This window comes from Anabrus simplex, chromosome 3 (assembly GCF_040414725.1).
Source record: "Anabrus simplex isolate iqAnaSimp1 chromosome 3, ASM4041472v1, whole genome shotgun sequence".
NCBI lineage: Eukaryota > Metazoa > Arthropoda > Insecta > Orthoptera > Tettigoniidae > Anabrus > Anabrus simplex.
This window is the reverse complement of record NC_090267.1, coordinates 393,444,398-393,468,241: the sequence shown is the minus strand read 5'-3', so window position 1 is coordinate 393,468,241 and position 23,844 is coordinate 393,444,398. Positions and strand designations below refer to the sequence as shown.

Sequence of the window (23,844 nt, the reverse complement as noted above, 5' to 3'; positions counted from 1 at the left end):
CTTTCGGACTTATACTTAGATCCATTCCAGCCCGCACCTTCTTTCACCTCTGACTTCCACGGATAACTCCGTAACATCAAAAATAAACACGCATTACTCAACGGCGTCTTAACAATGATGGACAATTGTTACTGTGCTCTTTATAATCATAATCAATGAGCATACCAAGTAAATAATGTGTCTCACCAGGACATGTGCAGAGCTCTGCTAACTGAGCCTTACAGGACAGAGGATGGGGCAAAGAAGCTCTTGTTCCCGCCAGGTAGCTCACCCACTGAGTGGGGAATACAGCCCGTCGTCCCCATCAGCACTTTCTGCGCACCTCGCTTGTGTTTGTCGTAAACTCTTGTTTGATGGCGACTAGAATTTTGTCTTTCTTCCTTAGTCCAGGGCTGTTTTTTTTTTTTTTTTTTTTTTTTCCTCCGACTCAGCGAGGGATCACACCTCTGTTGCCTCAAGGGCAGTGTACTGGAGCGAAAGGCTTTGGGTCGGGGGATACAACTGTGAAGGATGACTAGTACCTCGCCCAGGTGGCCTCTTCTGCTATGCTGAAGAGGGGCCTTGTGGGAGGGGGGGTGGGAAATTTGGACGGGATAGACAAGGAAGAGGGAAGGAAGCGACTATGGCTTTAAGTTAGGTACAAACCCGGCATTTTCCTAGAGGGGAAGTGAGAAAACACAGAAAACCACTTCGAGGATGGCTGAGGCGGGAATCGAGCCCCCCTCTAATCAGGTGGCCTCCCGAGGCTGAATGGATCCCGTTGTAGCACTAGTACCACTTTTCAAATTTCGTATCAGAGCCGGGAATCGAACCCGATCCTCCGGGTTTTTCAGGTAATCATACTAACCACTACACCACAGAGGCGGGCCGACTATAACTTTTTATTTCGAAAGAGGTTCGGTAAAATTAAGCACGATGTTCTTCTTTATAAAGTGAATGCGGTACGATTCACTCTTTCAACACTCTGTTTATAACTTATAGCTTTCATCTGCATAGGAGGAACAATATATAACCTATCGAGAAAACTCCTCGAGGATGATCTTTACTAGGGAATACTTCAAATTTGAAACTCGGTCCTTAATTTTTTTTTTAAATATTTATCTGTGATATTCCTGAGCGAGTAGTACATTCCACTCGTCTTTTCGGAACAGTCAAATCTATTTTTTCAAGTAATGATAGTGATTTTCTACAGCTCGTCATGAACAACGAATTACATTGGTTTATAGAAACTTACGTATACTTTAACGTATCTAAACGTATTTCAAAGTCTTTCAAAGAAAGAAAAAAGCTTTATGTGCTTCACGTACAAAAAAGGACTCTATGATCTACGAACAGTAAATGACATGAAGGATCTTGGAAGATTATTTGTCAGAGAACTAACTTTTACTCCTCGTGTACACAGACGAAGTATGCAGGACCCAGGTTCTGTATTTAGTAACATGAAATAATTTAAAGAGGGAAATACGAGCATACACTTGTACAGTATTCTTCTGGGACCAAAAGTAGAATATTCTATCTTTGTGTGGAGTTTCGTTGTTAGATACACGTTGCAAAAATTGGAAAAGTACAGAACTGATTTTTCAGAGTATTACAATTCAAACAGGCATAAAACTACTAATAAAATCATAAAATGAATTTCCTCTAAACTTGAAATTGATCAGCGTAGAGATCTGAGGATGAATGATGCCATGATATTACTCTACACAATTTTATTGTAAATGGTAGAATTTATCATTCTGACTTCGTGGCATTCTTAAAATGTTTCAATGGCTCAATAGTAGAAGAAATTTGACACTGCACACTGACATGGTTAGAACATCTCTTATACAAATTATCGTGTCTACAGACTGTCTGCTGTCTACAGCACCGCAGTTCGCAAAAATGCCTCCTTGGAGTTCAGTTCACCAATTAAAATCGTCAAGATAGAATTTTTTTTTTTTTTGCTAGCGGCTCTACGTCGCACCGACACAGATAGATCTTATGGCGACGATGGAATAGGAAAGGCCTAGGAGTTGGAAGGAAGCGGCCGTGGCCTTAATGAAGGTACAGCCCCAGCATTTGCCTGGTGTGAAAATGGGAAACCATGGAAAGCCATCTTCAGGGCTGCCAACAGTGGGATTCGAACCCACTATCTCCCGGATGTAAGCTCACAGCCGCGCGCCCCTAACCGCACGGCCAACTCAGCCGGTAAGATAGATTTTTGAGCGTCAAAATAATACAAAAACAATTTCATGTCTTCCCAAACGACAAAGGTGTGAGAAACTGTACATTTCACAATTATTCTCCGTTCGCTTTCATGTTGCATAGTTAATTCATCACTTTGTTCTAAGGTTAGGTGAAATGTAGTTGATGTATTTTATGTATATTTAACTGTAATAAACGTATTTGTTATCATCTCTTGTTTAATTATTGTTGTAACTAAGTTTGGTTTTTTTTGCTAGGGGCTTTACGTCTCACCGACACAGATAGGTCTTATGGCGACGATGGGATAGGAAAGGCCTAGGAGTTGGAGGGAAGCGGCCGTGGCCTTAATTAAGGTACAGTCGCAGCATTTGCCTGGTGTGAAAATGGGAAACCACGGAAAACCATCTTCAGGGCTGCCGATAGTGGGATTCGAACCTACTATCTCCCGGATGAAAGCTCACAGCCGCGCGCCTCTACGCGCACGGCCAACTCGCCCGGTAAACTAAGTTATATGTAGAAAGATATGCGTATAAATAGGAACTCATAATAAAGGTCAGAAGAGGGAGCAATAAGAAGAAAACACGTCTCTCTGAACTGCTGTCTTGAAGTAAGAGACTCTCACCTCATCGATCCAAATTCTTCTTCATCATCGAACCAGTTGGCTGCACGGTGCGGGCAGTGTAGCAGTGAGCTTGCATTCGGGACGAGGTAAGATTGAACACCAACATCAGCAGCCCTGAAAGTGATTGCAAACAGTAATCAGATAAGTACTTCAGATGTGGTACTATAACGTAACCCATTGTCTTTAGTACATCCCAAGAAATCTTATCAAATCCAGCTGTTTTTCTAGTTTTCAAATTTTGTATCTGATTTGTTATTATAAGTGAATTCCAATACTTGGTTAGTATTAGTCATCTCCTCTATTTGGACATTATCCTTGCAACCAACAATCTTTACTTAGCCTACTGCTGACTGAATACTTCAGCCTTCTGTAGACGCTCACATACACACTCTCCTTGTTCATTAATGATTCCTGGATTGTCCTTCATGTAACCTATTTCTGCCTTAAAGTACCTATACACACCCTTCCATTTTTCACTAAAATGTGTATGACTGCCAGTTATGCTTGCCATCATGATATCCTTTGCTAGATTCTATTTCCTAGTAAGTTCCTTCAATCTCTCCTTACTTCCACAACCATTTCTAACTCTATTTGTGCCGGGCTGAGTGGCTCAGACGGTTGAGACGCTGGCCTTCTGACCCCAACTGGCTCAATCCGGTGCTATTCGAAGGTGCTCAAATACGTCAGCCTCGTGTCGGCATATTTACTACCATTAAAAGAACTCCTGCGGTACTAAATTCCGAAAACCATAAATTAGTTAGTGGGACGTAAAGCAAATGACATTAGTATTAACTCGATTTCTTTCCAACCTACACCTCCCTTTACTTGTCTGTTATAATATAGCGGGTCTTCACCATTCCTTATCACCTTTAAGAGAACATACTGTTCGCACATTCATTAACAATTGCTTTATACCCATCCCAGAGTCTGTTTACATTTTTATTTAACGTTTTTCATCATCATCATCATCATCATCATCTGTTTACCCTCCAGGTTCGGTTTTTCCCTCGGACTTAGCGAGGGATCCCACCTCTACCGCCTCAAGGGCAGTGTCCTGGAGCTTCAGACTCTTGGTCGGGGGATACAACTGGGGAGTATGACCAGTACCTCGCCCAGGCGGCCTCACCTGCTATGCTGAACAGGGGCCTTGTGGAGGGATGGGAAGATTGGAAGGGATAGGCAAGGAAGAGGGAAGGAAGCGGCCATGGCCTTAAGTGAGGTACCATCCCGGCATTCGCCTGGAGGAGAAGTGGGAAACCACGGAAAACCACTTCCAGGATGGCTGAGGTGTGAATCGAACCCACCTCTACTCAGTTGACCTCCCGAGGCTGAGTGGACCCCGTTCCAGCCCTCGTACCACTTTTCAAATTTCTTGGCAGAGCCGGGAATCGAACCCGGGCCTCCGGGGGTGGCAGCTAATCACGCTAACCACTACACCACAGAGGCGGACTTAACGTTTTTCACCAATCATAAATACTTATTTCTTAAATTCCCGTATGCCTATCTTCACTGCCATATTGTACTGTCTAATAGTCCTACTTGACGGCTTTGTACACCAATACCAGCTATTACTTCAGTTTCTCCATAGGGCTCAACTGGTTTTATCAGCACCACATCCAGAATATTCTTCCCTCTAGTCGGTTCCATCACTTGATTTTATGTGGTTTCTATACCAGGCAAATGTTGATCATGAATAGGAACACATAATGGAGGTGAGTATCGGAAGAGGGAGTTATAAGAAGAGGAGTTAAAGACAAACATGACCTTAATTAAGATCACGACCGCTGGTTTGTCAGTCCTAGTCCCTTCCTATCCTATCGTCGTGGAAAAACTATAAGAGTTTTGTGCGACGTTAAACTACTAGCAAAAACATTTTACATTCTTTCTTCTCAGAGACCCCTGAGCTCGTTTTGTTTCTCAGCTTCATCAGGAGAACGGGTTTTAACACATATTTATGGCCCTTCCTGACAGACCTACAGTCTTGATGTTGGAAGGATAGGATCAGAAGAAAGCTGGATAAACACAGGACATGATTTAAGATCTGTCCAGGACGCAACACAGAGTGTGTCCTGATGAAAACGGGAAGCAGAAAGTAGCTCGTCTATGGCTAAGAAGAAATGATAAGGAAAGAAACTATATGAAGACGACAGATTACGAAGATGTGTTTTCAAGTTTTTCCTTGTCTCCTTTCCTAATGCAGACAAACGAAGCCAGGTGAAGCAGGAAATTGTAGATTAATAAATGAAATTGTCCGCCTCTGTGGCGTAGTGGTTAGTGGGATTAGCCGCCTCCATCGGAGGCCCGGGTTCGATTCCCGGCTCTGATACAAAATTTGAAAAGTGGTACGAGAGCTGGAACACGGTCCACTCAGCCCCGCGAGGTAAACTGAGTAGAGAGGGGTCCGATTCCCACCTCAGCCATTCTCTTCCGTGATTTCCCACTTCTCCTCCAGGAAAATGCCGCAATGGAACCTAACTTACGGCCGCGGCCGCTTCTTTACCTCTTCCTCGTTTATCCCTTCCAAACTTCCCATCCCTCCACAAGGCCCCTGTTCAGCGTGTGAGACCACCGGGGCTAGGTACTGATCCTTCTCTCCATTTTCATCTCCCGATCCAAAGTCTCACGCTCCGCGACACTGCCCTTAAGGCGGTAGAGGTGGGATCCCTCCCCGAGTCCGGATTAAGAAACCGGAAGGTAACCGGATTAAGAAAGAAAGAAAGAAGGAGATAAAGAAATTACGTTTTAAAGGAAGTAGATTAATATTTTTACTTGGGTAATAGAAAAATTACGATAATGATAGCAGAGGACATACCGGTAGTTTAAAGTGCAGATTAGGGCAACCAAGGAAGGCCTTTCTTAAGAAAAGAAATTTGCTCACTTCCAACAGCGATATAGGAATTAGAAATATGTTTTCAAATACTTTCGTGACATTGAAACGAAATGAAACATGGACGATAACTAACTCAGAAAGAAAGAGAATACACGCTTTTGAAATGTGGTGTTACAGAAGGATGCCGAAGGTGAGATGGGTAGACAGTCACGAATGTAGAGTTACTGAATCGAATTGGTGAGAGGAGAACGATTCGGCAAAATTTAACCCGAGGACGAGATAGAATGGTAGAACACATCTTAGGCTGGTTTCACGCCAAAAACGTCCAGTCACGTCTAGTCCGTCAACAGGAAAATCCAACACGGAAATCTCCCTTTGTTTTGGGCTACCACAGCTATATTTCATTCAACAGACCAAGTCTCAGTCAAGTCAAGGTTAAACCAGTCCCGTCAAGTGGAAGGGGACCAAACCGGGCTTGATTCTGATGCGTCCAGTCCAGTCCAGTCTCATTGTTTTAACAACACGAGTCACATTCTGATCAGTGTAGTTATTTTTAGCGTTTTTTCCTTCTTGAGTTTTGTGCATGAATCTGGAAAAGTGGATTTTCTTTTATGCAATTTTCTTAAATGTCTGTGCCTTGTTATTATGTTAATATCACTGTAATTATAATATTTATGTTAAAATAATATAATTTGTATTGTAATTATTTAGTGTGGTGTAATAAATCATCATCATCATCATCTGTTTACCCTCCAGGTTCGGTTTTTCCCTCGGACTTAGCGAGGGATCCCACCTCTACCGCCTCAAGGGCAGTGTCCTGGAGCTTCAGACTCTTGGTCGGGGGATACAACTTGGGAGTATGACCAGTACCTCGCCCAGGCGGCCTCACCTGCTATGCTGAACAGGGGCCTTGTGGAGGGATGGGAAGATTGGAAGGGATGGGCAAGGAGGAGGGAAGGAAGCGGCCGTGGCCTTAAGTTAGGTACCATCCCGGCATTCGCCTGGAGGAGAAGTGGAAAACCACGGAAAACCACTTCCAGGATGGCTGAGGTAGGAATTGAACCCACCTCTACTCAGTTGACCTCCCGAGGCTGAGTGGACCCAGTTCCAGTCCTCGTACCACTTTTCAAATTACGTGGCAGAGCCGGGAATCGAACCCGGGCCTCCGGGGGTGGCAGCTAATCACGCTAACCACTACACCACAGAGGCGGACTGTGGTGTAATAAATACTTATTTGAATTAAAGGTGGTATTTGTGTTAACTTACCTTAAAAATATTACTAGCCGAAGCTCTGGTTGTATAGCCTTTCGGTAATTAGTGTTTTTCTTTTCACCTTCTTTCGAACCAGGCCATTAAGTTTCACAAACTTTCATACCCCATTCGGAAAAAAAAATATATATAAAATTTGAACGGATCGTTCACCAAGTCGGGAAACAAATGAGAGAAAGCACCATAGATTTTCCTTCTGAAATTAATCGGATGAACCCACAATCGCGATCTTGCTTTTTCTTTCGGCGAACTATCCGGCGCAAAACTATAAATTTAATTAGCTCAACTTCCATTTCCGAGGCAGAAGGAAAACTGAATTCTATCCACACGTTGTCATTTCTTCTGGGGATGTGACTGGACTGGACGTGCTTGGTTTGAAACCACGGGACTTACCTAGACGGGCTTGGCCGTGACGGACCTAGACGTACCCAGCCGTGACTGGATTGACTTGTAAAGACTTCCTTGGTGCGAAACCAGCCTTAAGACAACCAGAACTTGTACAGTTGATTTTTGATGGAAGTGTAGGCGGTAGGAACGGCAGGAATAGACCAAAGTATGCATATGACAAACAGATTAGAGTGGATGTAAGGTGTAATAAGTTAATTACGTAGAAATGAAAAGGCTAGCATAATATACAGTAGGAGAGCTGCATCAAACCAGCCTATGGGCTGATACCCAGACAACAACACCCATTAAAAATACGACCTCCGTCACCATTAACATTGCATAGTTAAAATTGACGTCCGCCTCTGTTGTGCAGTGGGTAGTGTGATTAGCTGCCACCCCCGGAGGTCCGGGTTCGATTCCCGGCTCTGTCACGAAATTTGAAAAGTGGTACGAGGGCTGGAACGGAGTCCACTCAGCCTCGGAAGGCCAACTGAGTAGAGGTGGGTTGGTGGGTTCGATTCCCACCTCAGCCTTCGTCGAAGTGGTTTTCCGTGGTTTCTCACTTCTCCTCCGAGCAAATACCGGGATGGTACCTTGCTTAAGGACACGGCCGCTTCCTTCCCTCTTCCTTCTGTATCCCTTCCAATCATCCCATACCCCACCAAGGCCCCTGTTCAGCATAACAGGTGAGGCCACCTGGACAAGTTACTGGTCATTCTCCCCAGTTGTATCCCCGACCCAAAGTCTCACGCTTCAGGACACTGCCCTTGACGTGTAGCTGATAAAATCTGCTTCGTGATCCCTCGCTGACTCCGAGGGAAAAATCAACCCTGGAGGGTAAGCAGATTAAGAAAAGCAAGTTAAAACTGACCGTCTAGTTTCACTGTATTTATGTGAAAGTGATCTCACCGTCCTTTATCAGTACAGAGAACCTTTATCCTTTAGACCTGTTACCAGTGGACTTTGCTACGGTCATGAACTTTGATAATTACAATGGACACTGGATACTGAAAAAGTAAAAAAAAAAAATCATTGTATTAATTCCATCGTAGTGATAGCAGCAGGTAAGATGGGGGATGTAGCTCAGTGGTAGAGCGTTCGCTTTGCATGTGAAAGGCCCCGGGTTCGATCCCCGGCATCTCCATAGTTTTTAATTGTTACAGAGTGCAGTAAAACCCATTCGTAAGAAGGAATTTTCAACATCTCAGTAAATGTACTTCATTTTTTCTTAATCCCTTTACCCTCCAGGGTTGGTTTTTTCCTCGGACTCAGCGAGGGATCCCACCTCTACCGCCTCAAGGGCAGTGTTCTGGAGCTTGAGAGTTCGGGTCGGGTGATAAACTGGAAAGGAGGACCAGTACCTCGTCCAGGCAGCCTTAACGGCTATGTAGAACAGGGGCGTTGTGGGGGATGGGAAGATTGGAAGGGGTAGGCAAGGACGAGGCCGTGGCCTTACTTAAATTAGTTACTATCCGGCATTTGCCTGGAGGAAAAGTGGGAAACCACGGAAAACCACTTCGATGGTGGCTGAGTGGTGATTATTGTTTTAAGAGGAAGTACAACTAGTCAACCATCCTCTATATAACACTAATCACAGGGGATCCGACACTTCGAAAAATGAAGATATCGGTCAAAGGAAGGCACGAGCCACAAAGGGCGTGAAAATGAAAGACTCCGTAGCCCTCGCAAACCTAATAGCGTTGGGATCGGAAAAGAACAAGAGTTGTCCAAGAGAGGTCGGATAGGATAGATGAAAGCGAGGAGCCTGACACAAGTAAGTGAAGCAATGCCAGGACTCAGCTAAGGGCCCCGTGGTCGCCAACCCACGCTGCAATGTTCAGAGCCCATGGGGCCTCCTTTAGTCGCCTCTTACGACAGGCAGGGGATACCGTGGGTGTTATTCTACCACCCCCACCCACAGGGGGTAATGGTGGCTGACATGGGAATCGAACCCCCCTCTATTTTGAATCCTCGTACCCCTTTTCAAATTTCGTGGCGGAGCCGGGAATCGAATCCGGACGTCTGCGGGTGGCAGCTAATCGCACCAACCACTACACCACAGAGGCGGACCGCAGTACGTTTAGCCTAATCACCTAAATGTTGGTCCGATATCCGTAACCCATTGGCTATACTAGAAACCATTCCACGTAAATAAATAAATATATATATATATATTTCTTGTATTTAAGCACCGTTGTTGTGTTAACACGTCGCACGCGCGGGAATGTAGCTGAGTGGTAGAGCGTTCGCTTTGCATGTGAAAAGCCTCGAGTTCTGTCCCCGGCATCTCTAAACATATTAAATGCATTAAAACCCATTCGTAAAAAGGAATCGTCAAAGTCTGAGAGAGTTTACTCACCTAACGGTCGTATTCAAGAACAAGACTTTGAGGCAAAGGCGATTTTGTACCCATCAGTCACCATTCACAGTCTAGACTTTGCGGAAAGTAGAAATCGGCCGAGTCTTTGACTGTAGAGGATAATACAATGCCGTATATTCTTCGTTGTGTTATACGCAAAACCCGCCAACGAATTCAAAATTAGGTACAGATTCGATAAACGAACTCTATTAGGGCCTACACATTTTTGTGATGTTCGAAGATGCTCTTTCTTTCTTAATCTGCTTACCCTCCGCGGTTGGTTTTTCCCGCGGACTCAGCGCCTCAAGGGCAGTGTCCTGGAGCGTGAGACATTGGGTCGGGGATACAACTGGGTAGGATGACCAGTACCACGTCCAGGCGGCCTCACCTGCTATGCTGAACAGGGGCCTTGATTAGGGATGGGAAGGTTGGAAGGAAGCGGCCTGGCCTTAAGTTAGGTACCAACCCGGCATTTGCTTGGAGGAGAAGTGGATGACTGAGGTGGGAATCGAACCCACCTCTACTCAGTTGACCTCCCGAGGCTGAGTGGACCCAGCTTCAGCCCTCGTTTTTCGTGGCAGAGCCGGGAATCGAACCGGGGCTCCGGGGGTGGCAACTAATCACACTAACCACTACACCACAGAGGCGGCCTCAAAGATGCAATAATGACGGAAAATCATAAAGGACTAGACATTATTTATTTTACTGGTAATGCTTTTACATGTAACTGATTGAGGTTATGAATAAACGCAGTGTACAAGCTATAGGCCTAATGTGTGTGTGTGTTTTATAGGTAATTTTCATCTAGTTTCTGCTGAATTACGAAGTGTAAGAATATCTGTACTGATTGACAGAAAAAGACCTCAGTTTGTCAAGTTTTCACAAGGTGAAAAACTTATTTTCTTGCATGTTTGAGCTAAAAATATGCCATGAAAAAATACAATACGCCAGGCCTGCTCAGAAATAACTAAAATTTCTTGACGTAAGCCGCTCTTCAGTTGTTTCTTTATCATTACCGTTGCCTACGTTAGCGTAGGCAACGTCATTACAGACATCTACATGGCCAACCTCGATAATATTCATAAAATCCTGATACCGTTAAGCACAGCCGACTGGATCCCTCGCTGCGTTCCTTATTGCTAACTAGAGCGACGCATCAAGTCGGCCGTGCTGCTAAGTCTACTTCAGCCAAAGTTGACTAAGACCGTTGCCTACGTTATAATACAAGGCCTGGAAACAGAGCCCGTAAAACGCTATGGAAGTGGTTACACTGAAGTTCAATGCTGGGCCGCTGGGATCGCTATCTTGCCTCCTGTCTACCAGGCTCGCGCTTTTAAACGTGTTCATTAAGTGAGTTGGTTGTGAATGTATTATGTATTTGTCTGATGTTAAGCATTCGCAGTTCCAGTCATGGTTTATTATATTATAGCGTAGGCAACGACTAAGACAATGTAGCGTCTATGAAACAGAGAGCAAAGTTAGACTTTCCTACCAGACTTTGTAAAGTACCCACTGAAAGTCTTGTTATTGAATAGGACCAAGTCGATCGGATATCCGGAACTCGTTGGCTGTACTGGAAACCATTCAACGTAAATGAAAAAATATAGTTATTGTCTTTAAGATCCATTGTGGTGTTAACGTGGTGCATGCGTGGGGATGTAGCTCAGTGGTAGAGCGTTCGCTTTGCATGTGAAAGGCCCCGGGTTCGATCCCCGGCATCTCCAATAATTTTAAATGTTTAGAAAGCGCATTGATAATGATATAGCGTATGGCTTTTAGTGCCGGGAGTGTCCGAGGACATGTTCGGCTCGCCAGGGGCAGGTCTTTTGATTTGACTCCCGTAGGCGACCTGCACCTCATGAAGAGTATGAAAATATGAAAACGACACATACACCCAGCCCCCGTGCCAGCGAAATTAACAAATGATGGTAAGGATTCCCGTCCATGCCGGGAATCGAACCCGGGACCCTCGTGACCAAAGCCCAGCACGCTAACCATTAGGCATGGAGTAGGACAGAGAGTGCATTAAAACCCATTCGTAAAAGCGAAGTCCGCCTCTGTGGTGTAGTGTGATTAGCTGCCACCCCGGAGATTCCCGGCTCTGCTACGAAATTTGAAAAGTGGTACGAGGGCTGGAATGGGGTTCACTCAGCCTCGGGAGGTCATTTCCCACTTCACCTCCAGGTAAATGCCCGGATGGTGCCTAAATTAAGGCCGCGGCCGCTTCCTTCCCTCTTCTTTGTCTATCCCCTCCAATCTTCCCATCCCTCACCAAGGCCGGTGAGGCCGTCTGAGCGAGATACTGGTGAGCGAAATGCTGGTCATCCTCCCCAGTAATTTCGTATGGCTTTTAGTGCCGGGATATCCCAGGACGGGTTCGGCTCGCCAGGTGAAGGTATTTCTTTTTGACACCCGTGCGCGTCGTGATGAGGATGAAATGATGACGAAGACAACACATTCACCCAATCCCCGAGGCATTGGAATGAACCAATTAAGGTTAAAATCCCCGACCCGGCCGGGAATCGAACCTTGGACCCTCTGAACCGAAGGTCAGTACGCTGACTGTTCCTCCTACCCAATGTCTCAAACTACAGGACACTGCCTTTGAGGCGGTAGAGGTGAGATCCTTCCCTGAGTCCGAGGGGAAAACCAACTCTGGAGGGTAAACACATTAAGAAAGAAAGAAAGAAAGAAAGAACTAAACCTTCAATAATCGTCCGATATCCGCTATATGGTAACATTCCACATAAATGAAACAATATATTTCTTGTGTTTAACAACCATTGTAGCATGAGCTATTCCTTAGCGTGGGGATGTAGCTCAGTGGTAGAGCGTTCGCTTTGCATGTGAAAGGCCCCGGGTTCGATCCCCGGCATCTCCATTCTTTTTAACTGTTATAGAGTGCATTAAAATCCGTTCGTGAGAAGGTATCTTCAACGTCTCGTATCTTTCTTAATCCGTTTACCGTCCAGGGATGGATCTTTCCCCGAACTCAGCGAGTGATCCAACCTCTTCCGCCTCAAGGGCAGTACGGTGGACTTTGGGTCGGGTATACAGCTAGGATGGGATAGACAAGGAAGTGAGATACCATCCCGGTATTTGCCTGGAGGAGAAGTGGGAAACCACGGAAAGCCACTTCGAGGATGGCTGAGGTGGGTACCGAACCCCCCTCTATTCAGTTGACATCTCGAGCCTGAGTGGACCCCGTTCCAGCCCTCGTACCACTTTTTACAAATTTCGTGGCAGAGCTGATAATCGAATCCAGGCCTCCGTGGGTGGCAGCTAATCACACTAACACTAACCACTACACCACAGAGGCGGACGATGAAAATACGGTCTGACACGGTGGTCGAGTCTCGTTGGTCGAAAAAATTTGCATCATCAGAATGTTGGCCGGCAAGCGAGGGGAGGTGGTGGTATACAATTTCTTGCCTGCCAAAAGCCTGGATTAAATTCCAAACCTCTCCGCAGTGCTCATATGGAGTGAGGGCATATGACGCTGTTGATTTTGATTCGTCCCTCGGATGAATACGTTAAGCCTCGAGCATACCCCTTGGTGCTATTTGACAGTAGTTTATGTGCCGGGACTGCCTACTATCATATATCGCGTCATTCATTTTCTAACTACTCTGATGAAGTTGACGTTAGGAAGGGCATCCGGTCATAAAACTCACTACGAAGATTCATTTACCGAGCTCGATAGCTGCAGTCGCTTAAGTGCGGCCAGTATCCAGTAATCGGGAGATAGTGGGTTCGAACCCCACTGTCGGCAGCACTGAAGACGGTTTCCCGTGGTTTCCCATTTTCACACCAGGCAAATGCTGGGTCTGTACCTTAATTTAGGCCACGGACGCTTCCTTCCCATTCCTAGGCCTTTCCTAAGCCATCGTCGTCATAAGACACATCTATGTCAATGCGACGTAAAAAAAGAAGAAGAAGATTCATCTCACTTCATACCAGATCCCGTAGAAGAACGGGAGAAGGGTTGGACATACATACATTATTCGTGTTTTCATTCCTCCCAGCCTATCTGCACCTTGTCAGATCTACGAACCTCGCGGCTCGTAAGTTACAGAGGACGTTGCTTATATCGATCGAACAAAATGATGGTAAACTGCGTCCGGCTCATTACCGGAGATGGGAGGTATTGAAGTGTAATAAATGCGAAATCTGCTATTAGCACATCTTAATACTACATCACTTACGTGATTTATGATAGCATGCGGTAGTGGTTCGGCTAATAATGGAATGCATAAGTCATTTGGGGCAAAAGTAGGATTCGGGGACATTGAAGAGAGGAAATTCTGAAAGATGTGCATTTCATCAACAGTAAAATTTAAATATCTCAAACATTTCGCTCAGGTCCACGCTCAATTGCAACTTCTCTCAAATACAACGTATTTCCCTGTAGAGAAATAAATTGATTATCGTATTTTGTAATTAGAACTAGAAACTAATCCCGTACACCATTATAAAATCATGTAAACCAAGGGGAAGATGGTTGAGCTTCCATTTCATATTACCCTTGAAAAAGCGTCGCCCCCGGGTGGGCTCGAACCACCAACCTTTCGGTTAACAGCCGAACGCGCTAGCCGATTGCGCCACGGAGGCTACGTGTTTGTAGTCGCTCTGCCATTATAACTCCATTATCTTATTTCACCCAGTGCTCTCTTTCTTCATCTGTCTTGTGTCCTTTAAGAACGCTGCAACGGTTTTTTAGGTCGATACTTTCGCAGACATCTGGAGTGAGTGCACCAACCTTGAGGCAAATTTTTCTCTATTATATTCATGCTCTTTATGTTGCCATCATTAAATACAACTGCGTCGTAAGTTGCAGTTTCATCAACAGAAGGTACACATGCTTATTTAGAGCAATGTAAGAGTATTGGTCCCTGTTCAGCATACCAGATGAGGCCACGTGGACGATTACTGGTCCTCCTTTCCAGTTGTACCGTTCACCCGAAGTCTCACGCTCCAGGATACTGTCCTTGAGGCGGTAGAGGTGATATCCCTCACTGAGTCCGAGGGGAAAACCAACCCTGGATGGTAAACGGATTAAGAAAGGAAAACAGAAAGAAAGAAAAGAAATATGCACAAAATATAAGGCGGGCGCCTTAAATAAGTGAATTGGTTGCGAAGACACCCGCGAGCACCGCTTTGCCGAACAGGTTGTAAACTTATGCTCGAGATCTTCCCTATTTCAGTCGTGAAGATCATATTCCGCTTCCTTTCGAGCAGAGAGCAGAGAAACAGGAGCAGTTTGAAAGACGTCTTTCGTGTTCAGCACTTCTGTTGACGCAGTGGGGGTATAGCTCAGTGGTAGAGCATTCGACTGCAGATCGAGAGGTCCCCGGTTCAAACCCGGGTGCCCCCTAGGATTTTTAAAAGCTAAATCTTATGCGTACTTCTTTAAGTGTATGACGTTGAACAGATATCAATAATGTCATCTTCCTGTTAAGCAAACTAACATTAAATTCGTAGGAGAAGTGATAGAGCTGATTGTGCAACTGCCGGATCTTATAAAGATAAATTTAAATTGTACATTCACTCAAAAAGAATGAAAGAATGAGCGCATGGCATTGTTTAATTTTCTTTTTCTTTTACAATGTACTTTACGTCGCACCAACACAGATTGTTCTTATGGCGACGATGGAATAGGATTAGGCTAGAAGTGGGAAGGAAATGGCCATGATCTTAATGTACAGCCCCAGCACTTATCTGATGTGAAAATGGGAAACTACGCAAAACTATCTTCAGAGCTGCCGGAAAACCATTATTATTATTATTATTATTATTGTTATTATTAATAATAATAATAATTACGGGGATACCCTTGGAGCAGAAAGAGGTTAAAGAAGGTGCCGGGGTGAATGGGTCTATCCACAATATCAAAATTGAATTAAAACTTTAAAAGGTTATATTTCATTTCCAAAAACAAACTTAACAACATATCAGATACAAAAGCAATCTCGAAACAAGACTAGGAAAATCCAAGATTCAGAACTTTAACGATTTTGGGCTTCAAGCCCCTAGTTTACAGTGTCAGAGATACCGGATTCAATTTACAAAATCTTTAATTCAAACTAAGGAATCATTTATCCAAGGGCAGAAATCCCCTTAACTCAAGAGCATTTGCTCCCTAAATACAATATCAAGCCTCCCAGAGTCACTCTTCACAATTACAAACTTTGAAAAGAGCAAACCGATTCTTCGTTTCTTACAGCCCGCTCAAGGTTTATTACCTCATAAGGTTACACTCTCAGAATTACAAATAGCAAGGTTTAATACAGGGGTATCTCGTACCCAACCTACAGGGCCTTTGCGAAAAAGAACAGGTTTAATAAACGGCCCGAACACAAACTGAATGGAGGCGTACACTGCGCTCCCAGATAATAAAAAATTAAAACCTACTGGGCTCTTGGTCGATGAAGCAGGGGCTATTCCCAAACTGCTGAGGTGGCTCGTATGGAAATGAATTTAACACATTACAGGAAATAAAAGGTTGCGAAATCGTAGTCACCTCAAACCAAGATGAAGGGGAGCTCGAGAGGGTAACTCACTCTCTATCCCCGATTTATAATTAAAGATTTTATGAAGCCAAAAGAGAAATTACATTTTAGAAAAGTTGGTTACATAGTAAAGATGCGGACCTTCCCCTCGGAATAATTTGCGGAGGTTGCAAAAAAGAATGAAGTTATATGGCCATTACCTTGTAGATGTTCTAGCTGCCGAAGAAAGAGGCCGGCCGCCTCCTGCTGAAACACACACACTCAGAAAGACTACGATCAAGTGGCCAAGAAACGTGAAAAATTTATAAACCCTCACGGAAGGTTCGAGTTCATTCAAGGTTAATCAGGACACACCCTCTTAAATTTCATTGGTTAAGTTCAAAAGTAACACTCAAAATCGAACAAGAAGCCTGTGATAGATTGAAAATTAATTACAGACATTTTTCATTGGCCAGATTCAAAACCGGTGGAAAGAAAAAGGAAATATTGCCAACCCATAAATAAATGAACATCGATCAGTTACATTATGTTGTTAAGTTTGTTTTTGGAAATGAAATATAACCTTTTAAAGTTTTAATTCAATTTTGATATTGTGGATAGACCCATTCACCCCGGCACCTTCTTTAACCTCTTTCTGCTCCAAGGGTATCCCCGTAATAATAATAATAATAATAATAATAATAATAATAATAATAATAATAATAATAATAATAAAAATATGGATTTGCGTAGTTTCCCATTTTCACATCAGATAAGTGCTGGGGCTGTACATTAAGATCATGGCCACTTACTTCCGGAAAACCATTATTATTATTATTATTATTATTATTATTATTATTATTATTATTATTATTACGGGGATACCCGTGGAGCAGAAAGAGGTTAAAGAAGGTGCCGGGGTGAATGGGTCTATTCACAATATCAAAATTGAATTAAAACTTTAAAAGGTTATATTTCTTTTCCAAAAACGAACTTAACAACATATCAGATACAAAAACAATCTCGAAACAGGACTAGGAAAATCCAAGATTCAGAACTTTAACAATTTTGGGCTTCAAGCTCCTAGTTTACAGTGTCAGAGATACCGGATTCAATTTACAAAATCTTTAATTCAAACTAAGGAATCATTTATCCAAGGGCAGAAATCCCCTTAACTCAAGAGCATTTGCTCCCTAAACACAATATCAAGCCCCAGAGTCACTCTTCACAATTACAAACTTTAAAAAGAGCAAACCGACTCTTCATTCCTTACAGCCCGCTCAAGGTTATATTACCTCAAAAGGTTACACTCTCAGAATTACAAACAGCAAGGTTTAAGACAGGGGTATCTCGTACCCAACCTACAGGGCCTTTGCGAAAAAGAACAGGTTAAATAAACTGCCCGAACACAAACTGAATGGAGGCGTACACTGCGCTCCCAGATAATGAAAAATTAAAACCTACTGGGCTCTTGGTCGATGAAGCAGGGGCTATTCCCAAACTGCTGAGGTGGCTCGTATGGAAATGACTTTAACACATTACAGGAAATAAAAGGTTGCGAAATCGTAGTCACCTCAAACCAAGATGAAGGAGAGCTCGAGAGGGTAACTCACTCTCTATCCCCGATTTATAATTAAAGATGTTATGAAGCCAAAAGAGAAATTACATTTTAGAAAAGTTGGTTACATAGTAAAGATTCGGACCTTCCCCTCGGAATAATTTGCGGAGGTAGCAAGAAAGAATGAAGTTATATGGCCATTACCTTGTAGATGTTCTAGCTGCCGAAGAAAGAGGCCGCCCGCCTCCTGCTGAAACACACACACTCAGAAAGACGACGATCAAGTGGCCAAGAAACGTGAAAAGATTATAAACCCTCACGGAAGGTTCGAGTTCATTCAAGATTAATCAGGACACATCCTCTTATATTTTATTGGTTAAGTTCAAAAGTAACACTCAAAATAAACAAGAAGCCTGTGATAGATTGAAAATTAATTACAGACATTTTTCATTGGCCAGATTCAAAACTGGCTGAAAGAAAAAGGAATATTGCCAACCCATAAATAAATGAACATCGATCAGTTACAAAAACCTAGAAATACAAAACTTTAAATTATAAGTTCTTTCACTTTGCACCAGAGGGCATGATCATAACTTTTTTGTGGTGTCATCTGTAGAAAAATGTCCAAACTTCTTGATGTATAGCAAAACAAAACAAGGAGAAATTCAGTCAGTTTAGGAAACTGCCCAATAACAAAATTACTTAATATTTCAGTGGAGACATCGTCTGATTAAAGTTCCAACTTGTTGTGTTATCAGTTTCACTGTTTGACCAATAGAGGAGTTCATTTAGGCGCTAATTTTGAATACGCGGCTTTGAGTTGTACCTCCCGGTACAATTATTATAATAATATTGTTATAGTCGTTCACATTGCTTTCAGTGATAATATTTCTCCTCCAAGTCTGGAGTTAATGGTCCAGTATCCTACGCACTGGTCCTACTAAAAATCCCAGGCAATGTCACCGAGTTTCGATCCTAGGATACTCGGACTAGAAGCAGAGATTGTAGATCATTCCCTTGTTTTATGTGATTTTTTAAAAATTTGCTTTAAGTCGCACCGACACACATAGGTCGTATGGCGACGATGGGATAGGAAAAGGTTAGGAGCGGGAAGGTAGCGGCCATGCCTTAATTAAGGTACAGGCCCAACAATCGCCTGGTGTGAAAATGGTAAACCATGCAAAGCCATCTGCGGGGCTGCCGACAGTAGGATTCGAACCCACCATCTCGCGAATGCAAGCTGACAGCCACGTGCCCAAAACCCCGCGGCTACTCTCTCGGTACACTCCCAATTTCAGAGCTCTTGGGGCCCCCTTTTAGTCACTTCTTACGATTGAGAAGGGTTACCATGGGTGTATTCTGCCGCTCCCACCCACAGGGGGGCATGTAGAAGGAAAGCCAACAGCTAGGCCACAGAGCAAACGTCATCCTCCCCCTGCCCACATGGACAAAAATGATCATGAAGCACCAGTAATTTACCTAACTAAATCAAATGAAGGATTTGTGTCAAGAATCGTCAATTCATTCTGTTGACCAATAAAGAAGTTCGATGATAAAACTATTGTAAACTTCACTCACTGTATAACAAACGTGACTTTCTAAACTGAAACTGAAAGGATTTTCTCGCTATGAAACATTTGTTACAGAATGAATCTACATAGGCTTTTCCATCCTGCAGAACAGATTTGATAACAGAATTCCAATCATCTAGCTAAAGATATTACCAGATGGAGCAGCTGATTGCAACACTTGGCCTTATGGCCTTATTTGGCTGTCAGACCACTTGCATGACTGAGCTGGAATAGGAGGCCAACGAAACCTGGTCCTAAGGTGTTAAGTTTCCTTGAAAGGAACCACGATATTTCCTTTCTTGTAAGGGTGCCGGGTAGAAAGTGATACTTCTCATCCAGAATTTAAACTGGGGCAAGTTAGAATCTAGTTTGACATTTTGTACCTTGTAAATACAGTTGAAGCAAAGAGTGGAAAACACTGAGAGCACACACAAAGGTGGAGCTGCGAAGAAACACCGTAATATATTTTGATATCGGCAGAAATTCTTGATGGCAGAGTTGACTGAGATAAATATGAATAAATTATTATTATTAATCTATTAAGTCCGCCTCTGTGGTGTAGTGGTTAGCGTGATTAGCTGCCACCCCCGGCGGCCCGGGTTCGATTCCCAGCTCTGCCACGAAATTTGAAAAGTGGTACGAGGGCTGGAACGGGGTCCACTCAGCCTCGGGATGTCAACTGAATAGAGGTGGGTTCGATTCCCACCTCAGCCATCCTGGAGGTGGTTTTCCGTGGTTTCCCACTTCTCCTCCAGGCGAATGCCGGGATGGTACCTAACTAAGGCCACGGCCACTTCCTTCCCTCTTCCTTGCCTATCCCTTCCAATCTTCCCATCCCTCCACAAGGCCCCTGTTCAGCATAGCAGGCGAGGCCGCCTGGGCGAGGTACTGGTCATACTCCCCAGTTGTATCCCCCGACCAAGAGTCTGAAGCTCCAGGACACTGGCCTCGAGGCGGTAGAGGTGGGATCCCTCGCTCAGTCCGAGGGAAAAACCGAACCTGGAGGGTAAACAGATGATGATGATGATGATGATTAATCTATTAAAATTATCAAATCCGTCCGACTGTTCGACTGGTCCGATTTGCTTCATGTTTGTTTTATTCTCTCCGAAATTACCAGCCGGTGAATCATGATACATTGTTAGGTCTCTAATTTCAGCCAACTTTGAGTAATCACAAAATCAAATTATTAAATGATCACTCCAATAATTGCAGGCGAAGGCTTACCCTAACCCCCAATACATTCTGTACTTAGTAGGTTGCTAAGGGTCTAATGCTGTCATTAATATGTACTGTTGGGAGATCAGAAGAATGCAGATGCCCGGTGAGGCACGGGGCGAAGGGGATTTCACCAGCAGAGCCAGTGACGCAATGGTTACCATAGCAACTCCGCTACTATCCAGGCGACTTTATATTATCTTCTACTGGCAGTTCTTCTCTCTTGTCAGTTGTAATCCAGCGAAATGCAAAGTGTGAGTCAATGTCTTCGTATAGCAGATTCGAGCAGATAAGAGCCGATCTGTCTTGGCAGAACAGGAAGTTCGTGCTTGCAGGCCACATTCCTCATTCTTGCATTCTTCTCATCTCTACACAGTACTAGCAGTTTCCCGCTAGCTCCGCCCGCAATGTACAAAGTATGGTGTTGGTCGATACTATCCTCACGGATGTATTTGCAAAGTTTCTTGTTAATGAAATAAAGCACATGATCTGCTGTGGTAATAGAATCTAATATTATGTCAACAAAACACTTGAAAATACATCACACAAAAAAATTGAATTAAACGTTCCTTGCAACAACACTACGCGCCAAACTTGAAAAGTCCTTCGAAGATCTGTGTCATGGAGAGAATTGTACTCATAACTTTTCTCAGAATCTACCAGTGTAAGTAGTTATTACCTCAAAAGAAAGCGCTTGGTCCACTGAGTGTTTTTAGACCAAAACGAACTGCGTACCTCAATTAGAACGAAATATATGATTGCTTCAATGAAGAAAAATGTTGAAGAAATGAGACGTCAAATTGAATATGTACTCATAACTTTCCTCAGAATCAGCCAATTTGAATAAGAGCTGAAATGGAAGAGCTTGATCCGCTGAGTGTTCTAAGGTCAAAACGAACTCCGTACCTCAATTAGAACCAAATATATAATTGCTTCAAAGAGACAAAAAATGAAAAATCAAATAATTTGAGGAAGGTGGAAGTTAATTGATTTATAGTACCTGATGACAAATCTGTGCATGAATACCTTTCAGTTAAAAAAAGAATGAAGGAAATCGACCGGACAGAATGGCCGGGCTGACTGACTTTTGTTTTCATATTTTTTTAAATATATAGATTCCGATCTAATTATGTGATTTTCATTCTTAGCAATGCCATAGCATGTTTGATTACTACCTGTCAAGCCAGAGTATACACTTCCTCTGATCATGGAAGAGTATTAATCTCTGCTATATACTCTTTGATTCCCTGACCTTCCCCAACTTCTTAAAATCACTCCATATGACCACTGCGGAGAGGTTTGGAATTTAATCCAGGCTTTTGGCACGAAATCTAGTGATTAGAAATTGTATACCACCACCTCCCCTACCCTGCCGGGCAACATTCTGATGGTGAAAATTTTTTCGACCAACGGGACTCGAACAGGCTAACCTTGATGTCAGACGTTTAAACATCAGTTCCTTAACGATCACGGCCACCAGGTATGTAAAAAATGTCTGCTTATGCAGCATTGCTTTTCTTATTTTAATTTTTGTTTCCAAATTCACTCCAATTTTTCTTCGGTAGCAGTGTATACAGTACAACAATAATTGTTGCACTAATAATACTCTTCTTCTTCTTTACCAGTTTACCCTCCAGGGTCGGTTTTTACCTCGGACTCAGCGATTGATCACACCTCTACCGTCTCAAGGATAGTGTCCTGGAGCTTCAGACTCTGGGTCGGATGATACAACTGGGAAGGAGGACCAGTACCTCTTCCAGGCAGCCTCACCTGCTATGCTGAACAGGGGCCTTGCGGGGGGATGGGAAGATTGGAAGAGATAGACAAGGAGGGAGGAAGGAAGCCGCCGTGCGCTGAAGTTAGGTATCATCCCGGCATTTGCCTGGAGGAGAAGTGGGAAACCACGGAAAACCACTTCCAGGATGGCTGAGATGCGAATCGAACCCGCTTCTACTCAGTTGACCTCCCGAGGCTGAGCGAACCTCGTTCCAGTCCTCGTACTACTTTTCAAATTTCGTGGCAGAGCCGGGAATCGAATCCGGGCCTCCGGGGATGACAGCTAATCACACTAACTACTACACCACAGAGGCGGACTTAATAATACTCGTGTGTGTGTGTGTATCTATATATATAAAATAACTTGTCCTGACTGACTGACTGACTGATTCATCATCGCCGAGCCAAAACTACTGGACATAAAGCAATGAAATGTTGGGCATAGATTCATATTAAGATGTAGGTGCCCGCTAAGAGAGGATTTTTGGATATTCCTTGGCTAAGGGGGTGAAAAGGGGGTTGAAATTTTAAAAGAGTGTATCTATATCTCAAAACTTTAAAAGTTTACACATGCAAAAATTGGTATATAGAATCTTCTTTAAAAATAAGGAAACACGTACTTTTTTGTTTTCAGAAAATCCCATTAGGAGGGGTGAAAAGGGGTGAAATGCCTTTGAGCAGGATACCGGTACTTATATCTCAGAAACTGAAGATATTACAGGCCGGAAAATTGGTACTTTTGATCTCTCTTAAAAATAAAGAAACACGTATTTTTGTGTTTTTTCAAAATCCAATTAATGGGAGGGTAAAAAGGGGGTGAATTTTTAAAATTGGTGCATCTATATCACAAAACTTTTAAAGTTTACAGATGTAAAAATTGGTATTTAGAATCTTCATTAAAAATAAAGAAACGCGTATTTTTTTGTTTTCGGAAATTCCCAATAGGAGGGGTGAAAAGGGGTGAAAAAGGGGTTGAATGCCTTTAATGAGGATACTTATATCTCAGAAACTGAAGATATTACAGACCTGAAAATTGGTACTTTTGATCTCTTTTAAAAATAAAGAAACATGTATTTATTTGTTTTCTGAAATCCAATTAATGGGAGGGTGAAAAGGGGGGTGAATTTTTAAAATGAGTGCATCTATATCTCAAACCCTTTTAAGTTTACGGATGTAAAAATTGGTATTTAGAATCTTCATTAAAAATAAAGAAACATGTATTTTTTTGTTTTCGGAAAATCCCAATAGGAGGGGTGAAAGGGGGTAAAAAATGGGTTGAATGCCTTTAATCAGGATACTTATATCTCAGAAACTGAAGGTATTACAGACCTGAAAATTGGTAATTTTAATCTCTTTTAAAAATAAAGAAACATGTATTTTTTGTTTTTGGAAAACCAATTAATGGGGAGTGAAAATGGGGTGAATTTTTAAAATGAGTGTATCTATATCTCAAAACTTTTAAAGTTTATAGATGTAAAATTGGTATTTAGAATCTCCTTTAAAAAAAAGAAACACGTATTTTTTGTTTTCGGAAAATCCCAATGGGAAGGGTGGAAAAGGGTGAAAAAGGGGTTGAATGCCT

The 23,844-nt window shown here is 43.1% G+C and overlaps 5 non-coding genes across 5 annotated transcripts; 4 read left to right on the top strand and 1 right to left on the bottom strand.

Moving 5' to 3' along the window:
- Positions 1-8,364: 8,364 nt before the first annotated feature.
- TRNAA-UGC (transfer RNA alanine (anticodon UGC)) lies at positions 8,365-8,436 on the top strand. Its single transcript has one exon. It is a non-coding gene; the product is annotated as a tRNA-Ala (tRNA).
- A 2,867-nt stretch (positions 8,437-11,303) lies between these two features.
- Positions 11,304-11,375, top strand: TRNAA-UGC (transfer RNA alanine (anticodon UGC)). Its single transcript has one exon. It is a non-coding gene; the product is annotated as a tRNA-Ala (tRNA).
- Positions 11,376-12,460: 1,085 nt separating this feature from the next.
- Positions 12,461-12,532, top strand: TRNAA-UGC (transfer RNA alanine (anticodon UGC)). Its single transcript has one exon. It is a non-coding gene; the product is annotated as a tRNA-Ala (tRNA).
- Positions 12,533-14,188: 1,656 nt separating this feature from the next.
- Positions 14,189-14,262, bottom strand: TRNAN-GUU (transfer RNA asparagine (anticodon GUU)). Its single transcript has one exon. It is a non-coding gene; the product is annotated as a tRNA-Asn (tRNA).
- Positions 14,263-14,953: 691 nt separating this feature from the next.
- On the top strand, positions 14,954-15,025 carry TRNAC-GCA (transfer RNA cysteine (anticodon GCA)). Its single transcript has one exon. It is a non-coding gene; the product is annotated as a tRNA-Cys (tRNA).
- The last annotated feature ends 8,819 nt before the right edge of the window (positions 15,026-23,844 follow it).